This window comes from Schistocerca cancellata, chromosome 9, assembly GCF_023864275.1.
Source record: "Schistocerca cancellata isolate TAMUIC-IGC-003103 chromosome 9, iqSchCanc2.1, whole genome shotgun sequence".
Classification (NCBI taxonomy): domain Eukaryota; kingdom Metazoa; phylum Arthropoda; class Insecta; order Orthoptera; family Acrididae; genus Schistocerca; species Schistocerca cancellata.
In genome coordinates, this window is record NC_064634.1 from 118,639,122 (window position 1) to 118,659,883 (window position 20,762).

Below are 20,762 nucleotides of genomic sequence, written 5' to 3' on the forward strand. Positions count from 1 at the left end.
CTCTGGTGATATGCAGGGCCCCCGAATTCATGATATTGTCTCCATACCTGTACATTATCACCCGCTCGATATAATTTGAAACAAGATTCGTTCGACCAGGCAACATGTTCCCAGTCATCAACAGTCCATGTCGAGGTTGATGGGTCCAGGCGAGGCGTAAAGCTTTGTGCCGTGGAGTCACCAAGAGTACACGAGAGGGCCTTCGGCTCCGAAAACCCATATCGATGATGTTTCGTTGAATGGTTCGCACTTGTTGATGGCCCAGCACTGAAATCTGCAGCAATTTGCGGAAGGTTTGCACTTGTGTCATATTCAACGATTCTCTTCAGTCGTCGTTGATCTCGTTCTTGCAAGACTTTTTCCCAGCCTGAGCGATGTCGAAGATCTGATGTTTTACCATATTCTTGATATTCACGTTACTCTCGAGGAATTGTCGTACTGGAAAATCCCCATTTCATTGTTACCCCGGAGATGCTGTGTCCCATTGATCGTGCGCCGACTATAACACCACTTTCAAACTCATTTAAATCTTGATAACCTGCCACTGTAGCAGTAGTGACCGATCTAACAATTGCGCCAGACACCTGTTGTGTTACGTTGGCGTTTCCGACAGAAGCGCCGAATTCTGCCTGTTTACATATCTCTGTATTTGAATATGCATGCCTATAACACTTTCTTTGGCGCTTCAGCGTTCTCATATGTCGCGCGCAGACACGCTTTTGATCTCAAACTTAGGTATTCTAAAGGTCATATAGGTGCCGTCAAGACAGACCACCCCAGGTTTGGCCTCCTCAAACCCAGTGCGAGGTCGCAAGTACAATCCTTGGTAAGGCTAATTTGAAAGTGCTCTATTAACAATAGTGAAAAGAAAGATATTAGCTACTACTGACTCATCCTGTGCATCAGGAGGGCGACAGAAACGTAGTGTCCAGGAGGAACATAGATCAAACTTTTATGACAGAGACGTATTTCACTTCACAAAATGGAAATCGCCGACATTCGAGAAATGTTCAGAAGAAACCATTAATAACTTTTGAGAACGTTTGTCGTGTAGAACAGGAGTTTCTACGAGTACTATAAAACGACATTCTCGACCTCAAGAAAACTTTATTTGTGTGTATCGGTTGACAGAAAATCCTAGGAAGTTCTGGTCTTACGTTAAATCAGTAAGTGGCTCGAAACAGCATATCCAGACACACCGGGATGGTGAAGGCATTGAAACAGAAGATGACACGCGTAAAGCTGAAATACTAAACACCTTTTTCCAAAGCTGTTTCACAGAGGAAGACCGCACTGCAGTTCCTTCTCTAAATCCTCGCACAAACGAAAAAATGGCTGACATCGAAATGAGTGTCCAAGGAATAGAAAAGCAACTGGAATCACTCAACAGAGGAAAGTCCACTGGACCTGACGGGATACCAATTCGATTCTACACAGAGTACGCGAAAGAACTTGCCCACCTTCTAACAGCCGTGTACCGCAAGTCTCTAGAGGAACGGAAAGTTCCAAATGATTGGAAAAGAGCACAGGTAGTCCCAGTCTTCAAGAAGGGTCGTCGAGCAGATGCGCAAAACTATAGACCTATATCTCTGACGTCGATCTGTTGTAGAATTTTAGAACATGTTTTTTGCTCGAGTATCATGTCGTTTTTGCAAACCCAGAATCTACTATGTAGGAATCAACATGGATTCCGGAAACAGCGATCGAGTGAGACCCAACTCGCTTTATTTGTTCATGAGACCCAGAAAATATTAGATACAGGCTCCCAGGTAGATGCTATTTTTCTTGACTTCCGGAAGGCGTTCGATACAGTTCCGCACTGTCGCCTGATAAACAAAGTAAGAGCCTACGGAATATCAGACCAGCTGTGTGGCTGGATTGAAGAGATTTTAGCAAACAGAACACAGCATGTTGTTATCAATCGAGAGAGGTCTACAGACGTTAAAGTAACCTCTGGCGTGTCACAGGGGAGTGTTATGGGACCATTGCTTTTCACAATATATATAAATGACCTAGTAGATAGTGTCGGAAGTTCCATGCGGCTTTTCGCGGATGATGCTGTAGTATACAGAGAAGTTGCAGCATTAGAAAATTGTAGCGAAATGCAGGAAGATCTGCAGCGGATAGGCACTTGGTGCAGGGAGTGGCAACTGACCCTTAATATAGACAAATGTAATGTATTGCGAATACATAGAAAGAAGGATCCTTTATTCTATGATTATATGATAGCGGAACAAACACTGGTAGGAGTTACTTCTGTAAAATATCTGGGAGTATGAGTGCGGAACGATTTGAAGTGGAATGATCATATAAAATTAATTGTTGGTAAGGCGGGTACGAGGTTGAGATTCATTGGGAGAGTCCTTAGAAAATGTAGTCGATCAACAAAGGAGGTGACTTACAAAACACTCGTTCGACCTATACTCGAGTATTGCTCATCAGTGTGGGATCCGTACCAGATCGGGTTGACGGAGGAGATAGAGAAGATCCAAAGCAGAGCGGCGCGTTTCGTCACAGGGTTGTTTGGTAACCGTGATAGCGTTACGGAGATGTTTAACAAACTCAAGTGGCAGACTCTGCAAGAGAGGAGCTCTGCATCGCGGTGTAGCTTGCTCGCCAGGTTTCGAGAGGGTGCGTTTCTGGATGAGGTATCGAATATATTGCATCCCCCTACTTATACCTCCCGAGGAGATCACGAATGTAAAATTAGAGAGACTAGAGCGCGCACGGAGGCTTTCAGACAGTCGTTCTTCCCGCGAACCATACGCGACTGGAACAGGAAAGGGAGGTAATGACAGTGGCACGTAAAGTGCCCTCCGCCACATACCGTTGGGTGGCTTGCGGAGTATAAATGTAGATGTAGATGTATCGGTTTCGGTCAGTTGCTGGCCATCTTCACGCCTCACACCGCCTATCAACGTGTTATAAGATCTGGAGACTGTCAGTAACTGACTAAAGCCAGTAATCCCAAAAATAAAGGCTTCTTGCGGCCGAGACTTTTTATGTTCATTTTAACAACCTGCACCATGAACACCGAATGAAAAATCGCGCTCCACAGTGATCACAGAGGTTCGCAACACCAAGATCGAAGGCGAACTCCTTGGCTATTACAAACCATGTGGGACGTTCAGCTACATATCGATTCTTAAGGTATACATATACTCGAGTAAAATCATATTCGTTCAAATGTTTCAAATGGCTTTGAGCACTATGGGGCTTAACATCTGAGATCATCAGTCCCCTAGAACTTAGAACTACTTAAACCTAACTAACCTATGGACATCACACACATCCATGCCCGAGGCAGGATTCGAACCAGCGACCGTAGCAGTCGCGTGGTTCCGGACTGAAGCACCTAGAACCGCTCGGTCACCGCGGCCGGCATATTGGTTTAAGGGGATGACAGGAACTGATGAAATGTGATGGCATACAAGCGAATGCGAAAATGTCTGTTGTGGAGTTTATCGTGAAACTGGCTGCCCTTTAAAGCGAAACTGCAGTTAGTGCGATTACATGCATCATAGGTACGGAAAAATCAAATATCCATAGGCTGAATTTGTCCAATGGTTCCAAGTAGTATGAACTGCAATGTCACAAACGCTTCAGTAGGATTAGATGGTCCTAAATGAGTATCATTTCAATGCGTAGACCAGGAATTAAGCAAGAGCAAGTTCTTTTGACCAGATGTAAGTAGGCTGTTTATATTTTCTTATTGGCAACGTTACGTAGCGCTCTATATGAAAATCACTGGTCTGTGGTTAGTTTGCATTGTTGTCTGCCATTGTAGTGTTGGGCAGCGGCAGCTGGATGTGAACAGCGCGTAGCGTTGCGCAGTTGGAGGTGAGCCGCCAGCAGTGGTGGATGTGGGGAGAGAGATGGCGGAGTTTTGAAATTTGTTATACTGGATATTATGAACTGCTATATATATTATACATTGTATAAATAAGTGTGTGCATTTGATATCTTTGTTATTGTAATTATGAAAAATTTTATCAAATCATTATTGGCCACTGCCCAAAATAATTTGTAAAATTTTTTGTGGGGAGCATGGGGGCTATGTAAGTAGGCTGTTTATGTTTTCTTATTGGCAACGTTACGTAGCGCTCTATATGAAAATCACCGGTCTGTGGTTAGTTTGCATTGTTGTCTGCCATTGTAGTGTTGGGCAGCGGCAGCTGGATGTGAACAGCGCGTAGCGTTGCGCAGTTGGAGGTGAGCCACCAGCAGTGGTGGATGTGGGGAGAGAGATGGCGGAGTTGAAATTTGTTATACTGGATATTATGAACTGCTATATATATTATGACTATTAAGGTAAATACATTGTTTGTTCTCTATTAAAATCTTTCATTTGCTAACTATGCCTATCAGTAGTTAGTGCCTTCAGTAGTTTGAATCTTTTATTTACCTGGCAGTAGTGGCGCTCGCTGTATTGCAGTAGTTCGAGTAACGAAGATTTTTGGTGAGGTAAGTGATTTGTGAAAGGTATAGGTTAATGTTATTCAGGGCCATTCTTTTGTAGGGATTTCTGAAAGTCAGATTGCGTTGCGCTAAAAATATTGTGTGTCAGCTTAAGCTCAGTCCTGTACAATTTTTCTAAGGGGACGTTTCACAGCTACTGGCCAAAAGCAGTGCTCATACCTTAATTTACTTCGCTGACGCCCATATTCCCTCTCTTGCTTGGTACGACGTAAATATTCTCTACTGCCGTTGCACGATTACGCACATGAAAAAGAATCGTAGAGGGCACAGTACCTCGAAGTTCTCGCAGCACAATAAATAACTTTTCAGCCAATTTACCACCCAGATTGAAAGTCTGCATAATTGTATACAAATGCGTTAGGCATTGATGTTAGTTGACCTTGATACAACTCTCTTGGTACCTCTAATTACCAGGGTTCCTTTTACATGCATTTCCTCTTCAAACCACGATTGGTAGGAGTTGAAAACAAATTCCTTACTCAACTATGTCGTAAGTTTATCTCATTTACAGACTTTCGAGCCGATTCCGCAGTTTTCTGGGTGTCGTTAGGTAGACCTTTTATTTGAATTATCGTTACCTTACGTCTTCCTGCTCTGTAGCAATGTTTGAAGGTTTGCAGCCATCCATTGTTTCCATTGAAATCACTGTTATCTATGTCGAGCACAATTCGATGCACATAACATACGATCATGCATTTCCTGTAAACTGTATCTAGCATCCTTGACACGCGCAAACGCTAGTCTTTGTAACAAGTACATCTTGTCCTCCCTTTTTTTTATGCACTACACTGTGAAGTTGTTGCGGATCTATTCGAACTCTGTTCACAATTTTTATTTTATTATGATGCAGATGACTTTCCATGTGCGTAATTATGTTTAGTACTCGTTCATTGCAAAACGATTGTCCTGCCAGAAAGTTTGTTGTCCTTTACTATGTATCACTGGAGACGGGATTTGTGGCTCCTTGTCCAACAAGGGTGATTAACTACGTGGATTGAAACCTGTTTTATTATCACTTTTACTTGTTAAACACGTGTTGTCATTACTGTACTCCTCATGTACATTGTCCCCACAGTCGAGAGAACGCATCACACATTCCGCTGACTCATCTTGCAGAAATGCTAATATTTCATCTGCCATTTATTTCTCACTCTGTGGAATTTCTTGGGTTCCTTTCTCTCGAAATGTCAACTTCGGCAACTGTTGTTGTAGATATAATGCAATGTTTACTTTGTTTCTCACTGCCATTGCTCTACTTTGTATGAACACCACTAGAAATGTAGCACGGTTGTGAGTTATTCGTCGACTAAGCTGTTCAGCTACGCTCTGTAGTCTCATGGCCATGTCCACATCTCCACGAACGCTGAGCAATTTCCGTTCGTGGAGATGTAGTGCCTCCTTCGTTCGCAGCCACCATCTACCATCATGTTGTGGGTCTGAAGATGGTCTAAAACTGACCTTATATAAAAGAAGTTAATTACGATTGTGACTGTTTATGTGCATTTTTAAATATTAAATAAAGCGCTGTACTCAAGAGAGACATGTTCTCAAAACTTACTGCAACGGATTTGATTGAAGATATATCGCAGGCGGAGATCATGGAAGAAATACATAGCTTTCTCTTAAGTTGCCGGGACCGACCGTCTCCTACTAGAGTCCTACCATGCTTTCCAGCAATCGCTGGTGACAGCCTTGACAAAAGTTTGCCGCAATCCACTGACTCCCACAGGGCAGCTCCCTGAAGCCTACCTTTAACGACTGGTTATACCCAAACATAGACCACGTGGCGGATCTAGAATCTGTGATTATCTCCCCTTGACCTTAAAAATACAGTGACACGGAGATTTTCACTCTACTGGTCCTGGCAAAACTCACGCGAATGAGCCGTTATGTCGTTTCACAGGACCAGGCATCGTTAGGAGGCGATCATAACATTCGTACTGCACTGTGTCAGTAACACGACATGACTACAATAGCCAAGGCTCGCCAAATGCCTAGGGTCTCGGCCTCCGTCGACCTCAGCCAGGCCGTTGATAGTATTGTGTACGATTTTTTGCCAGCGGTAATACGAAATTATCAATTGTGTGTGAGTTCCTAAGGGACCAAACTGCTGAGGTCATCGGTCCCTAGACTTACACACTACTTAAATTAACTTATGCTAAGTACAACACACACACACACATGGCCGAGGGAGGACTCGAACCTCCGGCGGCAGTGGTAGCGCAATCCGTGACATGGTGTCTCTAACCGCGCGGAGCGGTAATATGACAAATGAGGTACCCATCCACCATCCTAGAGGTATTCGTGCGTATTCTTCACGGTTTGACGTACAGGGTGTTGCGCAACGGCTGCCTCACGCCGCGTATCCTCATCCAGCACAGGGCTGTCCTGTCACAGCGATGTTGTACGCTTTTGCTTTGGAATCACAGCTGTGTCGCATCCACTAACACCTGGCGGGAATGATGAATGATACTTGACGGACACTCTTTTTGTTGCAGTGCCTATGCCGACGATCTGGTACTCGTCCTTCTTGGCGGCGATGATGTCCGCGCAGTATTGGCGTCGGTGGCGTCCTAAGGCGCAGCAGTGGCCAGCAGTCTCAACGTCTAAAAATTGCATGCTCTGTTTATAGGTGAGGGGCTGCCCGATGGGTGTGTCGCCCCCCTTACGAGTAAGTGAGACGATACATTTCTTCCGCATTGATTTCACAGCTGATCCGCGGGGCTCAATAGCCATCAACTGTAGGCATCTATTACACCATATTGGAGCAGGGCTAACTTGTCACTGACTAGATATTCTAGCAGGGCTCACTGATCACCATCTCGATATTCTGCAGCGGACACGATGTGCCATTTTCTATTTGGCGTCGTGTATTCGCCTTGCTGCAAAGACGCTTCCGATCACGCCATCTCTGGCCCGTCACATGCTCGGGGCTGTTGAATTCTTTGTCAGCATACGAATGAGTCTCAAGATCCTCTACAAGTCCCTCAGCTCCGGCCGGAGTGGTCGAGCAGTTCTAGGCGCTTCAGTCTGGAACCGCGCGACCGCTACAGTCGCAGGTTCCAATCCGGCCACGGGCATGGATGTGTGTGTGTGACGTCCTTAGGTTAGTTAGGTTTAAGTAGTTCTAAGTCCTAGGGGACTGATGACCTCAGAAGTTAAGTCCCATAGTGCTCAGAGCCATCTGAACCATAGTCCCTCAGCCTCCCGAAGAACAGAGGGGGCTTAAATCTTTTTCAAAAATATCAAAAATCCTATGTGTTAGCTCTGACGTGGAGATGTGGTGACATTGTCCAACATGCCTTACAAGCCTGCTGCTGGAGGCCTTAGAGCCGACCTCTCTCTCTCTCTCCACCAATACTGTTATCGGGCATCCCATCGCCCTTCCTCTACATCTGCGCTACAACGTTGCCCACACACTTGACATCGGCGAGTGTGATATACACTAACCTATAACTGGGTGGGGCGCCGAACGTGGTTGAAAGGAAATACCCTCATATAGAGTGGGATATTGTATGGCAAGCGGCGAGTGCTGCCATTCTTGATATGGGCGTTGAGACGGTACAAACCGTCGTTACTAGATGAATAGGTCTAGTATGCAAGGACTGCTTTGTGGAGAGCGAGCGCGCAACATGGGGCGCCATTCGCGGAAGCGCGCGGCGCGCCCGCGCGAGATTTTCAATTTTCTCCGCCGCTGGGCGGCCACGTGGACCGCAGCTTAGGGCACTGTTTCGTTTTTCGCGCATTACGCGAAAACTATGTAACTTACGATGAAGAGCGATGTGGCAGTGGATTGAGGGCAGCAATATGCGCCTTCTGAAAGATCGATCTTTATTTCAAGTCACGAGACGCAAAAGTTATAGTAACCTAAAAAACGGCTAGTATCACGAATACTGAAAGATTAATAAAAATAGTAAATAACAACTTACAGTGATGAGCGAGCACTCATTAAAAACGTTTCGTCATAGCGGATCGAGTGCCGTAGTCATACGTTAAGATTCATAAATAAATAAGCCCTTAAAGAGTAATAAACAAAGTTTGATGGAAAATTGTTTACAAAATTCAATAGAAAATTCATGACGTAAAGAACGGCACTACATAATATTTTGGGTGGCATCACACGTATTTTAAACTAGTTAAATTATACTATACACTTAACTTGCCATAGTTTTCATTGTTTGCAAATTATTATTAACATTTATCGCCCATAATTAATTAATTATTATAGATATGAAGATTTTGAGCAGAGAAATGATCGCTTAGATTGCGTCTAAAAACGGTGATATATGCAGTTCTATGTTAAAACTCTGCAGCACAGATGTAAACAAACAAATTTGCGCTAAGTGGCGAAATTTTGCAATAACTAAAACTTCATTTACAGGCGATAGAATAATCCTAGAAATTAATGTAACATAGTACATAAGATGTACTTTTTAGCTCGGTTCCGATGGTGTACTTATTTCTATCAAGGGATGTATGTATCAAAATTTGTAACCTTAACTGGTGAGATCGGTACTTGCATAACCAGGGGGTAGACGTCCGAGAGTATATAAGCGAGAGGTCATCTTGGCCAGGGGTCAGTGGTTGGTCAGTTGTTTGACGGGTGGGTGGCGAGCGAGCCTCACTTGTGGGTAGCTCATGTGGTCGTTTGACCAAGAATTTTTCGTGCCGAATTATTTCGGCAGTGAGTATTGTTTAATAGTGCAAGTGTGCAAGCACATATTTGGTGAACTGGAAGTGCTACTATTATTTGTGTGAGTACGAATTACGAGGTATACATCGTCATAAGTGAAAATGTGGCGAAGTGTGATTTCGCGCCAAAACTGTTAAAACAAAGAGGACAGTGGAACTTATGGATCTGTTCGAATTGATTGAATAATTTTCGATTGTAGCAGCCTACATTACTGGTATTGGGGGCTCGGAGTCAAATTATTATTAAAGTAAAACTGTAAACCGTTTCACAAGTGCTAATTTCATTGTGTGAAAAAAAGGACGACGCCAATAAATAGTGATTGAACTGTGTCGTGAAAAATGATTTTGCTATTATAATCGCCTAATTTTTGTTCCCTAGCAGAAACTGTACTCATGTCTGAGTGAATAATTAATTAAAAACTATGACTAAAGCGCGGGTGTGGAACAGTGTACTAATGCACCAAGTGTGGAAATCATCCCATGAGACTTACGTGAGAGCCAAAATTTGCACTAATATGTTTTAACGAACATTTGTATATGCACATTCGTGTGAACTCTTGTGCCGCACTTTATATTCCACCCCGTCGCAACGTTGGGCTGGGCTGGGCTGGGCTGGGCTGGGCTTGGCTGGGCTGGGCTGGGCTGGGCTGGGCTGTCTACAAAGCTTTCAAGTCCAGGAACATTAGGTACTCCTGTACCTCCACGTACCATGGCGACAGTAAGCCAACCATTACCATGAGTAAAGGAATGGTTAATGTCAATGCTAAAGTTTAGTCTACATCCACAGAAAACACAGGGTCCGTCGACAAGTGCAGTAGCAGCAACGTTCTTCACAACATTCGTCTTCTTGTCTGCAGCAGATGTTGAGAATTCAATGTTCTCGATGGATAGATTAGGTTAGGTTAGGTTAGGTTAGGTTAAGGTTAGGTTAGGTTAGGTTAGGTTAGGATAGGTTTTGTTAGGTTAGCTTAGGTTAGGTTAGCTTAGCTTATATTAGCTTAGCTTAGGCTGGGTTCTGCTGGGCAGGGCTGGGCTGGGCTGGGCTGGGCTGGGCTAGGCTGGGCTGGGCTGGAACCAGATGTGCTACTGTCGCATGTTTAAAATTCACCTCGCGGACTCTCCATTGAGTGTCACTTGCTGAGTGATGGATATGGATGACCATCGCCTTGTCTGGGGATCGGCAAAGAATTGGCATTTGGTGCGCTAGATGTAGGCTTTTCTTACAAGCATGACTCCCTACCAGATAAGTGTACAATCGCTCCTCCTTTCGGATGATATGTATATTTCGAGAGAAAACATGAATTCAGTGACATGGATACGCAGCCACGCCATCCACTACTTGTTCTATGAAGGTGAGAAGATAGTTCTCGATTTTTGGAGTTACACAACAAACGACACTGTGCAATCAAATGGTTCAAATGGCTCTAAGCACTGTGGGACTTAACATCTGAGGTCATCAGTCCCGTAGACTCAGAACTACTTAAACCTAACTAACGTAAGGACATCACCCACATCCATGCCCGAGGCAGGATTCGAACGTGCGATCGTAGCAGCAGCGCGGTTCCGCACTGAAGCATCTAGAACCGCTCGGACACAACGACCGGCTACTGTGCAATCGCAGTGAACACTAGGTACCAGCACACTAGTCAACTTTTCTCTGGGGTGCGTTCCATAATCCACTTCGCAGCTAGATTATCCATGACAGCTTGACAGGACAAGCTGAACCACTCACCCCCCCTTTTTTTTCGTTACAATCGAACTACCGACGGCAATCACACTGAAACGAGAAGACATGCGTCAATAATTCCGCAACGAGCAGCACCATGGAGCGTCCTCAAGTCGTAACAAGAAGACCTCCTTTGTTTTTCTTCTTGTTTGGTAGCGGACGAGGACTGGCTTTCATTCACCTTTCCCTCGGTAGTATGAGGCATGCCATAGCACGAGCTTTTGCAACACATTCGTGATGGTACAAAACGAAATAAATAAAAAATTATGTATATAACAATAAAACAAAACAATTTTTCCTCCTTTTCCTTGATCCATTTTGGCCCTCTTGCATCTTATGCACTGCAACTTTGTAAGTTCTGAGGAGGAGAACGGGACATGGTGGCCAGGGCTCGAGTTGCAATCCCTGACCACTATGACCAAGACCGCCCCAAAGCAATGACTCAAGAAATAAAAAAAAAAAAAATGAGCGGTGATGGCGACGGCTCCCAAAAAGCGGGAAATCCTTTGGAATATTGGTGCAGTACAAATTTCCACTGTCGTCATACCGTAAGCAGCTGATGGTTGTTCGAATACACAGCTGCAAATACACTTCACGTATTTCATAACGGCTGTAGTAGGTACAGTGCCTGTTGCATTGTTCTTCTTAACAACACAGGCACTGCGATCTCGTAACGTCTGTCATTTCGTATACCTATGACTGAGCCTTTGGTATTATCACATCACATTTCCTCAGAAATCGATACATCGAGGTGTTTATAATTTATAATTTTTTGCAGCATATTGAAATCATACCGAGATCTGACAATATTTTTGCACTTGTTTCAGACATCATTAGTAACTACATAACGTATTGAAAGTCGGAGGTTAATGTTTTCTGTCAGGTCACTAATATACAACATGAACAGCAAGGGTCTCAGCACACTTACATTGGGCACTCCTGAATTTACTCCTGCGTCTTTCGGTAACACTTCATTCGAAATACAGGGTGAGTCGAAAAGGACTTCACAACTTTGGTATGATATAGAAGTTTATTGAGATAACTTACGTAATCTGTAGATGTTTCATTTTTTAAGAAACAACTTGACATTCGATTCATGTAGTGCGTCAGTACTCCATTCTGCCGAAAGGAGCACCATTGTGGTGCAAAGTTAAAATGGCTACTTTCATTGGTGCGGAGCGTGCTCGCTTTGTGTTTTGGTGTCATGCCTATTTTCCACCGCTACCAAACAATTTAGCCGTCTTGAAAAAGAGAATCTACTCTGCCGCTGCACAAGTTACGGCCGATTTTCTGCTGCGAGTGTGGAGAGAAATTGATTACCGGTGGGATGCTTTCCGCCGGCCGCGGTGGCCGTGCGGTTCTGGCGCTGCAGTCCAGAACCGCGGGACTGCTACGGTCGCAGGTTCGAATCCTGCTTCGGGCATGGGTGTGTGTGATGTCCTTAGGTTAGTTAGGTTTAAGTAGTTCTAAGTTCTAGGGGACTTATGACCTAAGATGTTGAGTCCCATAGTGCTCAGAGCCATTTGAACCATTTTTTTGGGATGCTTTCCGCGTCACATCTGATGGTCACATCGAACCAAAATGACACATCTAATGATTCTGTAACTTATCTCAATAAATTTCTATATCATTCCAAAGTTGACTATAAAAACTTATATGCGGCTAGGGAGATACAAGCTTCTATGCCTCGAGACATAGCAGAAACAACTAAATAAGAGCAGATGCCAGTATCTGTATCACCAGCCGTGTCCAGTGTCATCAGGATTGAGTATCATTTGATGTATAACAGTAATTACCTGCACCGCTCCAAAAACTTGCACAGAATTCACGACAAGTCCTTTTAAATTTTGTAGGTTGGCCACTCGCTTCTGGGTTACGGTTTCATTCAGCTGAAGAGACGATTTCCGCAACCTTTCTTAAGCAGGAGTCAGCGGCGACTCTCGGTTGTTCTTCTGCTGTTCAGTTGGGTTGTTTTGGGGGAGAGACCAAACTACGAGGTCATCGGTCTCATCGGATTATGGAAGGACGGGGAAGGAAGTCGGTCGTGCCCTTTCAAAGGAACCATCCCGGAATTTTCCTCGAGCGATTTAGTGAAATAACGGAAAACATAAATCAGGATGGGCGGACGCGGGATTGAACTGTTGTCCTCCCGACTGCCAGTCCAGTGTTGCTATTCAGTCTCATGGTCGGTACAAAATGGTTCAAATGGCTCTGAGCACTATGGGACTCAACATCTGAGGTCATCAGTCCCCTAGAACTTAGAACTACTTAAACCTAACTAACCTAAGAACGACACATACATCCACGCCCGAGGCAGGATTCGAACCTGCGACCGTAGCGGTCGCGCAGTTCCAGACTGAAGCGCCTAGAACCGCTCGGTCACTCCGGCCGGCCATGGTCGGTACACAAGCGGCTTTATTGTCTAAATCGACTTCTCATACTAGTCCAGTATTGTGACTCACTTGTCAAGGACAGTCATTTGTGTTAACACGTTTGCAACGAAACTTCGTTGATGCTGAGTGGTCTCTGCTGTACTGTTTGGCACACATATTTTTAGGGCTAGAGAAAATTCAAATTGGACGTCCATGGGATGTCACGGAACCGAAGGGAATGTTTCCTTCAAATGGTGGTGTTTTAATACTAGACAAAAGGTCAGCATAACATCACGACGCTTAAGGCGATGCTGAATGACGAAAATGAGGTTTTGAAGGTGCATCCTCCTCACAGAGCAGTCGGAATATACACTGCTTGACAAAAATGCGAAGCAGATGGAAGCGGGGATTTCGCAGGTAAGAAGGGTGTGTGATGATATATCAGTGACTACATCATCGCATCAGATTTACACAGAACTCGGCAGAGTCAGCCAACTTATCAATACGACGCTGCACCTCCCCTCTCCCTGGATACATGTACTGATTCGGTTGGAAAGGCTGTCGTAATGCCAACCAACCGCTGTAATTGGCACTTGATATCCTGGGTATTGGCACTGGGATGAAGTTGATACCCGAGCTGGTCTCGCTAGGCATATTCCTGACTTCGAGAGTTCCTCAGCATACCGCAGGAAGGCGTAGGGATACGTGCCACTTGTGGACGTGAATTGTTCTGTTGAAATATTGCACCATAAAAGTGTCGGGTAGGACTTACATGAGGACGGAAGATGTTCGTGACGTACCGTTGTGGCATCGGGGTTCCCTCAATCACCGCCAGTCACGACCAGAACTCATACTCAACGGCTTCATCACGACGTAAGGAATAACGCTATTGCACCTCTTCAAAACATTAGAAGGGTGGGATCCCTCCCCAGGTCGCCAAACCACTCATTGACGATGATTACCTGATGTAGTGCGGAACTGCTATTCATAGCTGAACAAAATGCGAAGTTCATGTTTCCTGATCACTAAACCTCACCAACTGCAGCCGTTTGTCTTGTGGTGTTGACGGCAACCTACACTTAGTACGACAGTAACCTATTCCGGCTGCTGGTAGTTTCCCACGAATAGTGTTGGGTGAGGCTGAATGTTAGAGGAAGTCGGTTACTCGCTCTCGAACGGCAGGCATATATGTGAAGGGTTTACAGTGTGCTCTGTGCACAATATGGCGATCCTCCGTTGTTACCGTCAGACGTGCCGAACCAACATAGGCCTAGTGACACATGACATGCGAAATGTGGATCCTGCGTCATTCGAGCAGCAGGTCTTATGGAGAGACGCTCGGGGTAGCCGCGCGGTCTCAGGCGCCTTGTCACGGCAGGCAGGCCCCGTCGGAGGTTCGAGTCCTCCCTCAGGCTTTTGTGTGTGTGTGTTATCCTTAGTGTAAGTTAGATTAAGTGGAGTGTCCCACAGGACTTGGTTTGGTCCCATAGGACTTACCACAAATTTCCATTTCTAATGGAGAACCATAATGATGTAATTTTGTCTCACACGAATAGGAGGTATCGTCGCCTCCTTCACTGTGATCAGTCACATCTGACACTGTTCACGCCTCTTATCCTAACAACACTAAATACGAACAACAGTAAGGTTCAAATGGCTCTGAACACAATGGGACTTAACTTCTGAGGTCATCAGTCTCCTAGAACTTAGAACTACTTAAACCTAACTAACCTAAGGACATCACACACATCCATGCCCGAGGCACGATTCGAACCTGCGACCATAGTGGTGGCGCGGTTCCAGACTGTCGCGCCTAGAACAGTAAAGCATTGTGAAGGTCTTTGTACCTGATACAGAGAATAGCTTACGAAGACTGTAAATTAACAGAGAGGTATTGTCAGAGCCGGCCGGTGTGGCCGAGTGGTTCTAGGCGCTTCAGTCTGGAACCGCGCGACCGCTACTTTCACAGGATCGAATCCTGCCTCGGGCATGGATGTGTGTGATGTCCTTAGGTTAGTTAGCACTTCCAGGAGTGCTAGTTCTGCAAGGTTCGCAGGAGAGCTTCTGTGAAGTTTGGAAAGTAGGAGACGAGGTACTGACGGAAGAAAATCTGTGAGGACGGGAAGCGAGTCGTGCTTAGGTAGCTCAGTTTGTAGAGCATTTGCCCGCGAAAGGCAAAGGTCCTGAGTTCGAGTCTCGGTCCGGCACACAGTTTTAATCTGCTAGGAATTTTCATAGGTATAAGTAGTTCTAAGTTCTAGGCGACTGATGACCTCAGGTGTTAAGTCGCATAGTGCTCAGAGCCATTTGAACCATTTGTATTGTCAGAATTGATGCTTTTACGGTGATTGGGTGTCGCCCCTGTATTGCTTGGTAGATGATAGCACTGCACGTGAAAGGCAAAAGTTAAGGTTCGAGTACTCTACTGTCAACAGTATTAATGCGTCAGGTAGTTACACAACAGAAAGCACGACATTGCACAGTGAATCGCTCATTCTGGATGGTAATGTATACGAGGTCGGGTTACTGACAGGCTTATTTATACCTATTCAGTAACTGTTACAACAAAAATCACGTATAAATCCTTGGCAGGAAAACTGATGACGTATCAAAGCATATTGGAGCAAATACCTATTTCGATAAATGGAAGCTTTCTAGTACCGCCAAACTCGTGACGATAAATTATGAATTTCCGCAGGATTATTAACGGCGTAATCCCGTTGCCAGCTCATTATAATTTTTCTCGCGATGCTGCATTTCGCACATTGTACAGACACGTGCGTCCAGCGACCCCAAACCACCGCTGTCGAATGCAAAGCGGTGCTGTGTCGCGTGGCGTACCTGCTAGCAAATTTGACGCTCAGATAAGCAGTTATCAAAGCGGCCATTAATTCTGCTGTTAAAATCGTCGCCGCACGAGCGGCTCTGTCGCTATCATTGCCGCCAGTGCCCAAATAATGTCCTCAGGGCTCCTGAGGCCCCCGTCGAGTTTTATAGCCCACAACTCATCTGATCGGATCGCGGAAGAGAGCCGTAATTTTTGCCAGATCTGACATAACAGAGTAACCAATCGCTTCCGTGGGAGAACTGCTTCTGCAGATCGGTCAAGCGGCAAACATTTTCAGGAAGTTTTCATTCTGATACAATTCTCGTTAGGTCTAAAACTCATGCGAGCGACGACGATTCATCTTCGAGTTACATTTCCGCAGGGCTCATGCCGGAAAATATGCAGATTAGTGTAACACTTTATGGATTTCCCAGACTTACGTTGAGAGGAAGCCAGTTAAATTATTGGAAAATGGTTCGTAGAAGCCTCCACTAGTTATTCTCATGTTATGTGATCCGATTACTTAATTTAGGCTACATTCCGGTACTCCTACTCATGTGTATCTCAGTGGGACCCCTCAAATGTGTGGCGTAGCTTTTAAAAGTATTGTATCCCACATCATATTATAGTCTTAGAGTTACGTTCACGCAACATTCTCTTTCCTGGTGCGACGTTAAGTTTGTAAACTATTAGAAGTCCAAGTATGGCCTCAGCCATGCAGTAATTGAGAAGTTAATTTTCTATCAACAGCTTTGATTGTGTTTCTTATCGTTTGTCGCGCAACGGATAAACACTATTGTTTTCTACTTTTCAACCCGAGACGAGAATGTTACTTGAAGCATTCTATATCTACTTTAAGCATGAGCAAACTTTTGCTGATGGCAAATAAACATGGCGGGAAATTGGGAATGTTACAAAATTATTAATGCTGACAAATTACCGTTTTCAAAATCGTGTGACATGAAGCTACCGCTATTTATCAGAGACATGTACCTAACATCATTGTATTCATTTATTTAGTCTTGTATTAACTATGGTCTCTCTCTGTTTTGTTATACTTAAGTCAATGTGAACGTGGGATGGGATATCACTGCGCCCTTGCAACCTAACATTTTAACTACTTTCAACATCCCCACAAACCGGGTCATTTACACTCATGCACCAGTCACACACATTCCTAGATAATACAAATATGGTCGTGAAATTAGCAATTGCTCAACTGACTATGGAATGGCCTCCTCCGGACATATCGGAAATGATAATGACAAAACCACGTGAAACGCTTCTATCACTTAAAAAATCTGCTCGTGCCACTTCTTAGTATTTAAACTAAATTCTTCGTATCGATAAGGCGTACCGTTCAACGGAACATGAGGCGCATGTACTGTACCGTTGAACGATGGCATATTTAGTCACCGTGGAGCGATCCCAAACAGATATTCTAATTAATTCTGTGTACCATTGACGGTACGTCTACTCCGAATTTTTCTACAAGCGAAAATCTGATATCTGGCTGCAGCTAGTTGAACTTGCTGGACATAGTACTGAGATAATGCAGCGATTACTTCGTCATAGCTGAGTTCGTCGGGCGGCGCTGTTGGAAATAGCTTTTGTATTAAACTGAACATTGGGGACCACGCAGTCGAAAGAAACTATCGTCGCCTTACAGTACCTCGAACACGATGAACTTCACAATGTGCTTGGAACTGTGACAGGTATTCGAGTCATTCCTCTTCAGTATCGTTAAATTGACGGAACGTCGGCACTTGTTCGGCTGGTTGGTTGTTTATGCGGACGACGCAGATTGTGCAGCCAGAAGTTGTATCGTCGTCGGCAAGGCCGAAATTTGTTGGTTCTGAAACTGAAGAGCTTGTGTCAGATCCATTACATTGGCCGCTGAGGCATGGGGGTAGGGGGTGGAGGTGGTGGAGTAGCCATGGTTTGCACAAATATGTTATCGCAAAAAAGCAAGCAGAACCTCTGAAAGGAGAATTTTGATAATTTCTCCTGGGATACACATAACAACACAAAACCAATTGAGCAAATAGAAGTGAGCACCCCTGCAAGTTAAGCAAAAGAGAAGCATGCAAAATCGTCGGCCAAATTAATTAACTTCGATTGGCACTGAATTATCCTCGTTGCCACTGTAGTGTCCTCCTCACCACTGCTGACTCTCGTACCATAGGAATCAAGGGAGAAGATGTTGTTTGGTGGCCGGTATCCTCTTTCTACTACACAACTGCACACATGTATTAACAGGCTTCTTTATTTACGTAAACAAAAAGCTACTTAGACTATGTGATCAAAAGTATCCGGACACCTGAGTGAAAACGAGTTACAAGTTCGTGGCACCCTCCATCGTCAATGCTGGAATTCAGTATGGAGGTGGCCCTACCTTAGCATTGATGACAGCTTCCACTCTCGCAGTCATTCGTTTAATCAGGTGTTGGAAGACTTCCTGGGGAATAGCAGCCCATTCTTCACGGAATGCTGCACTGAGGAGAGGTATCGATGGCAGTCGGTGAGGCCTGGCACGAAATCGGCGTTCCAAAACATCTCGAAGGTGTTCTATAGGATTCACGTCAGGCCTCTGTGCAGGCCATTCCAATACAGGGATGTTATTGTCCTGTAACCACTCCTCCTCAGGCAGTACATTATCAACAGGTGATCCACCGTGTTTAAAGATGCAATCGCCATCCCCGAGTTACTCTTCAACAGTGAAAAGCATGAAGGTGCTTAAAACATCAATGTAGACCTGTGCAGCGATAGTGCCATGCAGAACAACAAGAGGTGTAAGGCACCTACATGAAAAACACGACGCCATCGCCTTCGAATGTCACTGTTGGCACTACACATGTTGGCACACAACAGTTTTCCACTGCCCAGTCGTCTAATTTTTACGCTTCTTACACGAAACGAGGCGTCGTTTGGCACTTGCCGGCGTGATGTGTAGCTTATGAACAGCCGCTCGACCATGAAACACAAGTTTTCTCGCCTCCCGCCTAACTGTCATAGAATTTGCAGTGGATGCTGTTCCTGTGTGATGGTCTGGATAGATGTCTGCCTATTACACATTACGACCCTCTTCAACTGTCGGCGGCCTCTGTCAGTCAACACACGAGGTCGGGCCGTGCGCTTGTGCCATACGTGTCCCATCATGTTTCCGTCGCACTATCACGTGGGAAACAGTGGACCTAGGGATGTTTAGGAGTGTGGAAATCTCGCGTGCGGACGTATGACACAAGTGACACCCAATCACCTGAGCACGTTAGACGTCTGTGAGTTCCGCGGAATGCTCCATTCTGTTCCCTCACGGTATATAATGACTACTGAGGTCGCTGGTATGGAGTACCTGGCAGTAGGTGGCAGCACAAGGCACCTAATATGAAAAACATATGTGTTTGGGGGTGTCCGGATGCTTTTGATCACATAGTGCATCTTTAAAAGAGCTCTTCCGTAATAGTTCACGTCAGTCTCACTGCTTTGAAGTAAAAGTCGCACTATGCGGTGTATGATAGACGCCAAACAGGATGTGAGTTGGTGCGACAGTGACTGAGCTAGTGACTGAGCGAGTGCTCTACTGACTGAGACTGACTGCGGCCAAGACTGACTGAGACAGAGCCCTTCGGCCTGCGCGGCGAACTAAATACGTGTTGTCGAGAGAGTTTTGGCGGCATGTTTCTTGCGAGTCTGTCTTTGGCCTCTCTCCTGATAGGCTTGCTTGATCCAGCGCCTGCTATCGATATTCTGCCTACATCTTTGCCGACCGGTGTTCTAGCGAAAGCTTACGCAAACTCACATATCATTAGTGCTATAAAACAAATAAATATACAAAATATAGAACTAAACAAGGTCTTCATCAAATAGGTGGTGGAGACCGTGGTAAGACGAGAATAGATGTAACAGGAAACCTATAAAACGGTATGAAACTTCCTGGCAGATTATATCACCATTCTTAATCCTACTGATTGACCAAAAGCCGGGAAAACGCTAAGAGTTTTTTTGGAAATTCTTCTAGTCCTCTAAACACCCAGTCAAATGCTCTCCAGATATTTTTGTAGAACGTACGATGGGAGATTGTAATTCAGCTAATTTTTGAATCAGAAAGAATCCTCATATCTTCTCCTTTACAGATTTTATCTCAGTCTTTGGCCGAATGCCTACAATGTTATTGTAACTCCATTCAGATGTATACTATGGGGTCTTATTTTGCCCCATTCGTGATATCTGTACGTTTCCCATCTGTACCTTTACACACCAGCGTTTATAAGCTGTTGGGTTATGTCATCAGTGAAGTTTCATCTCAACGCCATAATATCACGTGCATAAGCTCCCCACTAGTAATGCGATTCCATCGTCGTTTACTGCAAGTGTAATGATACATTCGAACACTGTAGTTATCTGATGTACTTGCTCCAATCCATCTTTGATTCCAAACCTTTTAATTAAGCAACACTGCCTACACTGGCTCTTGTGTGAACAGTTCATGTTGACGGTTAACCAGAGTTGATACAATTGTTGGAACCTGACAGACAGAAGATTTTCTTCTCCATACAGACGATACTTTACCATAAAAATATAGCTCCCCGTTCAGCATGAAGCTACTCTGCCTCTCCTTACCTTGGTCGCTTGGTATGCGGACCGGGAAAAAGATGTCAATTAAGCA